The sequence below is a fragment of the Sceloporus undulatus genome, chromosome 2, assembly GCF_019175285.1.
Source record: "Sceloporus undulatus isolate JIND9_A2432 ecotype Alabama chromosome 2, SceUnd_v1.1, whole genome shotgun sequence".
Lineage (NCBI taxonomy): Eukaryota > Metazoa > Chordata > Lepidosauria > Squamata > Phrynosomatidae > Sceloporus > Sceloporus undulatus.
The window spans coordinates 245698598-245709204 of record NC_056523.1 but is presented as its reverse complement, the minus strand read 5'-3'; positions in this window follow the sequence as shown (position 1 = coordinate 245709204).

The window sequence follows — 10607 nt, the reverse complement described above, 5'->3', positions numbered from 1 at the left end:
ATATATGATCACAATCCATGCAACTAATCATGTAGATCTGAAAGCCTGAACTCTTATAAATTTGTTAGGCTGAAATCTAACAATGGATGAGTAGATGAGTAGAATCCAATGTCTGAGATGCTCAGATATATCTACCTGTTGCTGTATGATTTCCCTTCCAAATAAACATATTTTATCTAAGGCACACTTTTTTAAAATCAGAAAATTATGTTGCGAAATTCAGAGAAGTGCAAAACCTGCATCCCAGTTCACGTATTCATTTGGGAATGGAAGATTAAGTTTGTTCGTATCAAAATATAAATCAAATTAATTTCTTTACCAACCTTAGGAATCATACAGTTATAAAAATCCTATAATGTGTAATGGCAATCTCATTCTTTCCAAACATTATATGAAATGCTGTTATAATTTTAGCTCTGTGATAACATAACTATGGAATTTGTGCTCACACCATGATATCTTAAACATCTCCCATAAATCTATGTAATAGAGACATGTCGACTGAGAATGTTTTACTATAGAAGAGTGTTACAGACACTATGGATTCACTCACTCACTCATGCCTTGTGAAAGATAAATAAGCAAATGATCGTATAGCTAAGAAACTTCAGGCACTTTCTCCAATGCAGATTTCAACCTGATTATATCCCTCTTATTTGGAAGCCTTTGTCACATTTTCCCTCAAACTTGGTTACTGGGATGTCATTTAGTATTCAGAGTAAAATGATATAAGGGGAGTCTTGGAATCACATTATTAGTTCCTTCAAAAATGTTCCTAAATATCTTTAAGAAGATTAATACTTTGCTCATTAACTTTCTGGTAGTGATTCCAAAGGGCAAGAACCTTGCCTGTTTCAGAATACAAGGCAGCCAGCTTTTAAGATGAAGATATATTAAAATGTTTTGAAATATAAAAGTTCTTCTGGACATACCAGCTTTCCTGTAACTTATTGGTTTACAATATGCCCCTGTGAGCTGAATTCTTTCCTTGGCACCCCACTTTCCTGCATAGCAAAGACTGGGTTAATAAAATCCATTATAACAATGGCAGAAAGTGGGGGAGAGGGATGTGCAATTCATAATGGATTAATTTGCGAACACAGATAACCACTACCCAATTTAACATCTCAATTAAGCAGCACTGTATGTGGCTGAAGCTTCTGGAGTTTTGGAATAAAGATGATGAGATCTGATTAACTTTAGCTTAGCTGCAATGCAAAGTTTTATTAGATATCAGATTCAGAAGAGAAAATATCCTCAGTGGTAGCCATTTTATTAGCCAGAAAATGATCAGCCTCTGACTTCCAGCTTTGATTCCTGTTGCTATTCCTGTTTTAGAAATGCTCAATGGAAAATCTCTGGGTCTTCAAGGCAAGCCCATAGGAAGCTTCTGGCTTTAAAGCACCATCTAAAAACGGGAAGCAAATGCATAGTAAAGCGCATCCAGTTAAGGCACTTTGATTTGATAGAAATGTCAGTAAATGGTCAGACATCAATTACACTGTATGTTTATGGTGCCCCATGGGCTTAGATTCATGATTTACCAGTAATTTTATTGACAACTGTCTACTGAGCAATGGCAGTTGAATGATAATCCTGCTGAATTACTCCAGGTAAAATGCTCTGTCACTTCCTTTTTATTCACATTTGTTAACAGCTGAATATTGATGCAAGTGTAGGTGTCTGTCTGTCTGTCTGTCTATCTGTTGGCCCTATAATCTTCATGGGATTTTAAATTCAAATATTTTAGTCCAGAGATGGGAAGACTTCATACACACATGTTCTATTTTCTTTGTCAGATGAATCTCAAAATTCTGTCACCAGAGCCTGGTGCAAAACAGTGCCTCGTATGCATGAGTTAAGAAATACGCACAGCCAGGAAAGATTACCTTTTGATAATCCCTTAGAATATCCTGTCGGCATGATGACTAAGGGTATTATGCCTTGGAACATGTGCTCAGCTTGGTCCTTTTGATCAATATCAGAACCAGGTTCATAAGTTCTTTCTCATAAAATTCTACTTTCCCTACTTTTTCCCACCATGCATTTTCCCGCCCAGTAGCCTAACTTTTGGATAGTGACAGTTTTTTCTGTATTGTAGCCACTAATATTTGATAGAGAGCCTGCAGCCCTTGTAGATACACTGCAAACTGTCTCCAGATCTACCATAGATCATGATCTACATTCTGCCAATCTCTATTTAGATATTTTAGACTGAATGACAAGCAGGATTACAGAAAGATGATAATTTGGCTGAAGAGCAGTTGTGGTAGGAGATCCATATGAAATTGGTGAAGAAATGCATTCTCCAGCTCCAGCTCTGCATAGCCAACTACAGCTGTAGGGGTGAAAGAGCCTTCCCATCCCTTGAGGCCAGACAGGGGCACATTTTCGTTTTGTGCCATAAGGAGGGTAGGTTCTGTAGAAATGTCTCCCTTTTTGACAGCTGAATGGCAGCCACACCAAAATGGTGACTGGTGTTCAGAGCTTGTGCACTTCACCCTGGGGATCACCTTCCTCAACCAAAACCCATTTTAGACTCTTTCCCTACAGATCATTAAGACCAAAGTTAAAGGTTTCAGTAGTTAATAAACTGGCCCTTTAATACCCAGCTCTGTTGCCGAGTAGTTTCCTAGCTGATTAGCATTTATCATTGTTTGCAATACTAACAAAAATATTACAGTAGTTTCTCCAATCACTGTTAAAATCATCTTAAAATAAAATGAAATTTCTAATAACATTTGACTGTAGAAAAAACAAAATCTTATCAGGCAATAAAGAAATCCAAAGATAGAAATCCAAATGCTAGTCAAAACTACAGCAGGGCAATTGATTCAAATGCTCAGTGCAAGTTACCATATGCAAATCTCATGGATACAATAGGTCTATTCTAGCTGGGGCCAACAATTAGACTTAAGCCTATTTAAGCCAACATATTTGAAGTACTTGGATTTAAGCAGTATAGCTACACAGAGATGATTTTTTTTTAAGATAGTTAGAGGAGATATCGTAGAAGTATCAATAGACTCTCATGGGACATACATTAACCTCCCCTCTGGATTTCCACTCAAGCATATTTTGTCATTCAAGCAGTAAAACAGTTATTCAGACTTCAGTTGGTAAGAAAAAATGATCTTAACTGTCCACAATGTGCAAGCATACATTTGGCACCCATTCTGTCCAACTCTGAGTGGTAACATGTTTCATGCCACATAGCAAATTTAGGACTCTTTTAAAAAAAATGTTCTCAGTACATGTTCAGAAATTAAAACTGCCAATAACCACTGAAGAATGGCTGAGGAGCATTTCTCCCTTTATCTAGAAGTGTTGGGAGATAGTGATCAAGACATCTTTCCCAACTTTCTACCAGTATGCAACTCATGCCAGGAACAGGTTGACAGTCAGCAACTGAACTCCGACAGACACATGGAAGAGTAAAGTTTTAGATTACAAGTTTCATAATTCCACAGCTAGCAAAGTGGTGAATCCATTCCTGGATTTAGTCACAACTTTAAATAGCTATTCAAGGTGCTAAACCTTATTCCCAAAATAGGTCCATTACCTTAGATAGGTCCTTTAAAATGCTGCTAACTGTAGATTCCCTTCAGATCACTGATGGGATTGCTGCACTTTAGCGTATCATTCTGTGACTACTACCCTTTTCCAAAAATTAACTAAACCCATTTGAACATGTCCTGATTAATGTAATGGGTCCCTGTGTCTTTAGGATTTATTTAGCATTTACACAGGACATCCATGCAATATAGGCCAATGTCATTATTATATTTCAGAAGATGGACAAAGGTTATAGTTACATACTAGAGCTCTGTACTCAAGCAACCCTGAAATTATATAAAGTTTTTGACTTTTGAGACACAGCAAAGTTCATAAAACATTTAAAATATCTTGGGTAAAACTACATGGCCTTGTGGATATTAGTATTTAATATTCCGAAATGCTGGCATTCTTTTCATTATGATGGGCAATTTTACAATAGAGATCTGATATGTTGATGATGATGATGATGATGATGATGATAAGTTTTATTTATATCCACTTCTTTGCATGTAATCCTGCCTTCCTTTAGAGGACAACGATTTCAGAAGGACTCTCCAACACAATCCTTACACGGCTTGACAAGTCATTAAATAGAGGCTGGATGGCCATCTGTTGGGGATGCTTTGATTGAGAATTCCTGTCATTGCAGGGGGTTGGACTGGATGGCCCTTGTGGTCTCTTCCAACTCTATGATTCTACAATTCTATCATTGACAACTCTCAGTGCAAAGCACCATAGAAAATTCCATGATTCTTGCCTTCCCAGTATCAGAGCTCTAACTCTGGTAGAAGAAAAGGGTGACATTTCATGGGCATGTGAGGTTGGATTGAGGGGAAAAGGATTGAGAGTCCCCATGCAGTCTTCTACTGTGCTTCCCCTATAGTTGATATACATAATTTATCCTCCACTGTAACTAATGGGAAGAAAGTTTTTTCTCTCATACTTTCTCTTGATCTCTCTGTAACTGACAAAGGGAGAAGAAATTGTCCCACTTTCTCCCTCTTTCTACCATGAGCTCATCTTTCTTTGGATAAGGGAGCAACAGGGACAAGTAGATTGCTATTTCAGGGATGTGTGATGAATCCACTGTGGTTGTTACTTTAAACTTTAAAGTAGGTGTCCAGGCTGCTAAACCCATTTTGGAGATAGTGTTCAGTGCCTTGGATGCATAATTTAAAATCTGACTAAAAGCCAGAGTGGATTCACCACCAGCTGTGACATGGTCATCCATGGATCTCCACCTGTGTCATGGTCATCTATGATATGGATGCTATGTCCAAGTCAACACTCTGTAAAATCAATGCTGCAAAATGTCTTCTAAGTACCTCTCCCCTTTAAAAAGTGCATGTTCCTTTTATTTTCTGATATATTTGTCTAGTTCTTTACCTTTTTAATATAATGCCTTAATACATTCCTATCACAGTCCTTTCTATGCAGTTGAATGCATTTGATCTCCAACAAATTTCTCACTCTATACCTTTGATTTTTTTTTAAATAAAAGAACCCACATCATCCTAGGTGTCTTTGAAGACATTGTTCTGCTCTGGTGTGAAGTTAATGGATTTATTAAAAATTAGAGTCTCATCACTTAATGTTATATATCTGTGCAGGGTATGTATTATGCCAAGAGAAAAGGAATGTCACAATCACGGCATAAGAAATGAAATGTTTCACAGATTGTACTACTACATTATGCATAGTATTCAGGTTTCCAGTTGATTTTCTGTCAAAAAGTGGACAAGAGAAATTCTTTCTGTTACTTTAGTCTTAAGTGGCAAGAATGGTAATTACCTTTCTCTGTAATCTCTAATTAAGAAGGATATGAAAGTCTGACAAATTGGAAGCTTGGTTGTAAAAATATATATATCTTTCTCACTCTGAACCTATGCATATTGAGTCAGAATTTAAGTTCTATTGACATAAATGGTGCATACTGCAAGGCTAGCATGCATAGAATTGTAGTCCTTTATGTTTTAGAAATACAAAACAAAAATAATGTACAACCATATACTTTGTTTAAATTATTATGAATAATTCTTTTGATCTGTTTCACTGACTTCAATAGCTGCATAATACTTTAAAATAAAATAAAATAAATACAGTAGCATATTTGCATCTTTGAAATATATAGTCCAAGAGCAAAAGTCCTTTAAAAGAATCAACAGTTCCTTTATTTATTTTAACTTCAATGTCTATTGTGTCTGTTTACATCAAGGTGTACTTAGAGCAGCTCACAATAAAACAACTGCAGTCACAAACCAACAATAAAATACTGGTCTCACCAGCAAATCTGGTGGATGGACCAAGGATCCATAGAGATCCATTTCTTGATAAATGTAGTAAAGAAGTTCCATCCACCATATCCCAGGTAAAGCAAAGAAATACTGAAAAGGGGAGCGAATTCTGAAGAGAACTGAGACCCAGGCCATTTAAAACTTTCAAGATTAAAGCCAACACTGTAAAAGGAAATTGGAAACAGCCTATTAATCAGTGAAATTGGTAAAGAATCAGCATCAGTTTCTCTGATCCCTTGTCTCATACATGGATGAATATTCAGTCATGTGAGTGAATTGTATTTTGCAGTGATACAGTCCAGCCATGGATCAGTAAGAAGTGGGGGTTACTCTTCCAGAAAACATAACTTTTCTGCTAAATTTAAAAACAAAACAAAACAAAACACCCAAGGTTTTAATCCCAGATCTTGCCCTACACCTTGATTTTTGTATGAAGCCCTGCGGTGCTGCATATGCTGCATTCAAGCAGGATACATTCATCATCCCCCTTCAGACAGATTGTACTCTGTTATCAGTGGCTAGAAGAATCTCTAGAACATTTATGTTGTAGAGTACTGTACTCAAAGGAACAGGAACTCTGTTACTATATTCAGACCATAGGCATCTAGTAAGTTGTTTACTTGGATTCTTGTAGTGCGTTTGGGACTAATTGTGCAAAAGATGTTGTGCCATAAACTTTTCTTAAACTTTTGCTTAAACCTGGACTGCAAAGCTGATGGTTTTTTGTTTGTGCTCTGTAAGGCATGCAATGAGTAAAGGATGGTTTGCTAGCTCTTCTGTGGGTGGCATATCTTATCCAGTGGCCAATTGGCTGCTAAAACCTTGGCTATTAGGCACAGCCAGTTAGTATGTTGGTTGGGCTGGTCACTGGACAGGCTTTTCTAGGTAGATCTGAGAGAAGAAGCTCTCTTTTTCTTATTCACCTGGATACATTAATAGCTTCTCTGCTCTTCTGTGGTGTACCAGTCTTCACTGATCTTCCTGATGCACTCTTCCTACATTGCCCAGGACTGACATGCCATTATCAGTTAATGAGGCTGGTAAAGAATGAGTGAAATATGAATGAAATATTTATTTATATCCTGCCTCTTCCATTTTGGGAATCGAGGTGGGTAACAACATGATTATATAGTACATAAAGATCAAACATTAAAACCCACAAAAACCCTGCCTAACCCTCCCGCCCAAATTTAAAATTACATAGTAGGACACAGTTAAAATATATAACACCTCATCACAATTATTGCACAATCCGCGATGAAAGAGGTGGTGGAAAAGGTTCAAGTGGTTCTGGGCAATTTTCAGTCTGGGTGGGCCTGCCAGAAGAGAAGGGTTTTAGTTGCCTTTTTGAAAGCCTCAAGCGAGGATAATTGGTGAATTTCTTCCGTCAGGTCGTTCCAAATTTTTGGAGTGGCAGCCGAGAAAGATCTCCCGGAGGTTGCCATCAATCTGGACTTTATAGATAGTAACCAACACCTTGTACTGTGCCCGGAAGCTAATACGCAGCCAATGAAGTCTGGCTGCCATGTTTTGTATCAATTGAAGTTTCCGGACATGACACAGGGGTTGCCCCATGTAGAGCGCATTGCAGAAGTCAAGATGAGAGGTTACTAGAGTGTGTACAACCGTTTCTAGGTCTCGCTGCTCCAGGTAGGGACGCAACTGGCATATCAGCTGAAGTTGATAGCAAGCGCTCCTGACTGTCGTGTCAATCTGAGAAGATAAATGAAGTGACGAATCCAGGAGTACCCCCAAGCTGTGGATGCAGTCCTTCAGGGGAAGTGTGACCCCATCTAGGTCTGGTGAACTTATCTCCATGCCCAGATTGGGTTTACCTATCACGAATACCTCCGTTTTATTTGGATTCAGCTTAAGTCTATTTTACCTCATCCTAGCCATTACTGCCCTCAGGCAGTCATTCAGCAGAGAGATGCCCTCCTTGGTCGCTATATCCTTAGCAATCAACACTGTTTTTTTGTTCTTACACATATGTTTGACAAACCTTTTTGATATGTAGGGTACTAGACTGAATTCTGTTCAGAGTTTTTAGGCAAATGTGCCCACTCTCCCATTTTTGGAGATGACCTAGGGACTCCATGAGGTCTCATAGAACTGACATGCTGTGAAGAGGTTCCTCAGTTGGGAGCTGAGTTACCTATAGGCTGGATCCATTGCCCAATGCTGTGCCAAAGAATTTTAACTGTAACCAATAAAGTTCTCACTTGTTTTCATTCCAAACTTGTGTCTGATTGGCTGACATCCTGTTAGTGAATGACAATAACATAAATCTAAATTAACATCATTGCAATCTAATTTTTGGTCATTGCAGAAGTTGGAATTGCAACAATCAAAATCCCCCTCCAACCCCCCCTTCAGTTTTTCAGTGTGGCAGTCTTCTCAAGATGGCCATTTGTTGCAACTGGATATGCATAATAGTTATATGTTGGAGAGACATTTCCTGATGCATGATCTCAACTGTAGTTTTCTTTCCTCCTTTCCTCATCACTCCTTCCTTCCTTCCTTCCTTCCTTCCTTCCTTCCTTCCTTCCTTCCTTCTCCTCTATTACCAAGGATCTTTGAGTGGCATGCAGTAAAATCAATTTACCAGTAAACAGTTTAAAACAAATGGAGTGGACAATTTTCACCACTCTGAGCTCATTATAGTGGAAAAGAAATCAATCTTTCCTCTCTTTTTTTTTTGCAGAAAAATCATTTGCATTTCTGCATAGCATAATTATCAGACAGATAATTGAGCTGGGAGAAAGCTATGGAGAGTATTCATCCTTGCATGTGAGGACAAAGAATGTGAAAGTTTACATTTGCACTGCCAGGGGAGAAAGTTCCAGGGGACAATCCTGAGGTACTTGAGAGCCGGCAAGTCAGCTTTCTCCGAAAATGGGGTTAGCTTTCTTAGCATCATGCCAATTGGCACATCTCACCAATAAGTGCTTTCTGCTGGCTTAGTGGGCTGATATGCAATGGTTAGTCACCAGTAGAATTCTGACCTCTAACTGCTACACCATACGACCTCTCCTTATTTGCTCTTGAATATCTGCTGCATTCTCAAACCATTGTCACTACCAAGATCTGATTCTAGAATCAGAGCCATTGATCATCCACTATGCCCTCTCTTCAGTACCTATTCACTAGTGATGTCTCACCTTTGCTCCCTCACTTCCAGAAGCCTGGGATATAGTGAACACCTTTAGGTGGGCTGTAACTGCTTCTTCTTATTTTACACATTCTTATTAATTCAGATATTACATTTAAAACAAACTCTGGAGCTGATTGGTGCCTGCCATAGAGCTGCCATAATAAGCCACATAAACTTAAAAAAAAAAAAAAGATAGTCACTACTACATCAATATCACCACAAATTACATAATTTACATAATCTGTCAGGATAAAAATTAAATGGGGCTTTAATTGAACCCTAAATCAGGGGTGGGTAACTTGAGGGTCAAGATCTTTTCACATTACACCGGGCTCTTGGTATCAGCAGGGGATCTGTTACCCCTCCACAGATACCAAAATCCGCAGATGCTCAAGTCCCATTGTCCTTAATGGCGGCGTCACCATTAGGGCGAATGGGAATTAAGTCCTCCCTCCCTCCCTCCATTGAAGCTTCTGCCCCAGTTTAAGTTCTGTTGATTTAAATGGTGCAGAAGCTTGGAAGGAAGGAAGGAAGAAAGGAAGGAGGAGGTGGTAGTGGGGAAGGAGGGAGGGAAGGACTATTGTCTCCAATGGCAACATGGCTGCATGTGCACTGCCTTGGTGGCAATGAACCCTTGCCATCCATGGATGCTCAAATCTGCGGATGGCAAGTCCACGGATAAGGAGGGCCTATTACATACAATTATAGTGCTATATTCCATTTTAACATGGAAATATCCAATGCAATTGGGGGATTTTCAGTTCAGATAGGGGCACTTAGACTTTAGTCAGAATGATCCTATCAGTTCTAGCCAGCGTCATCAGTGGTGAGGGGGAAGATGTGGTCTAACAGCATCTTGAAGACCACAGAGTTGCCCTTCCACACTCCAAGTATATAAGAGATGAAACAGAATAGAAGAGTGGAAAGCTGTGGGAGGGGGAGGCCAAATGCAGATGTATGAGTGTGTACACACAGAGATATATTGCTTGTGCTATACTCTGCTCCTGTGGAGCTGGCATCCATTTCAAAGCATGGACCAAGCTGTTCTTCCTCTTTTTTGCAAGAGAAAAAGTACTGCTAAGGGTTTGTTTCTGTCAGCAGCTGAGAAAATTCTGTAAACTTAGTTTCTGCCCTTAGCAGAAATAATTTGCACTCTTAAATTTTTTGAAACTTCTCCAAGTCTTTTTTCCTTTTTTAAAAAATAAAAAAGTCATGTAAAGTAGTTGCTGACTCTGCCTCTTTTTCAGCTGTACACCCTTGAGGTGCGTTATTGAGCCTGTGATGTTGGCTATGTTAGGTGTAGGGTTTATGAATATGAAAAGCAAGAAATTTGCATGATTGTGGCGTATCAGTCATTGAAATTCTCTCCTGTTAAAGAACATAAAGAGGGTATCGGCGCATGAAACATTCAATTAATGAAAACCCAATCCTTAAAACAAAAGAAAAAAAACTTTAATAAAATGAGGAAGAAGAAAAGAAAAAGGAGTAGGATTTCACTCTAAATGCATTTCATTTCATAGAATCTTTAAAGATAGAATCTGAAGATCCAGTGTCAACACCATTGCGCCTTCAAAACTCAGCTCTGCTGCCGATTGCAGCAT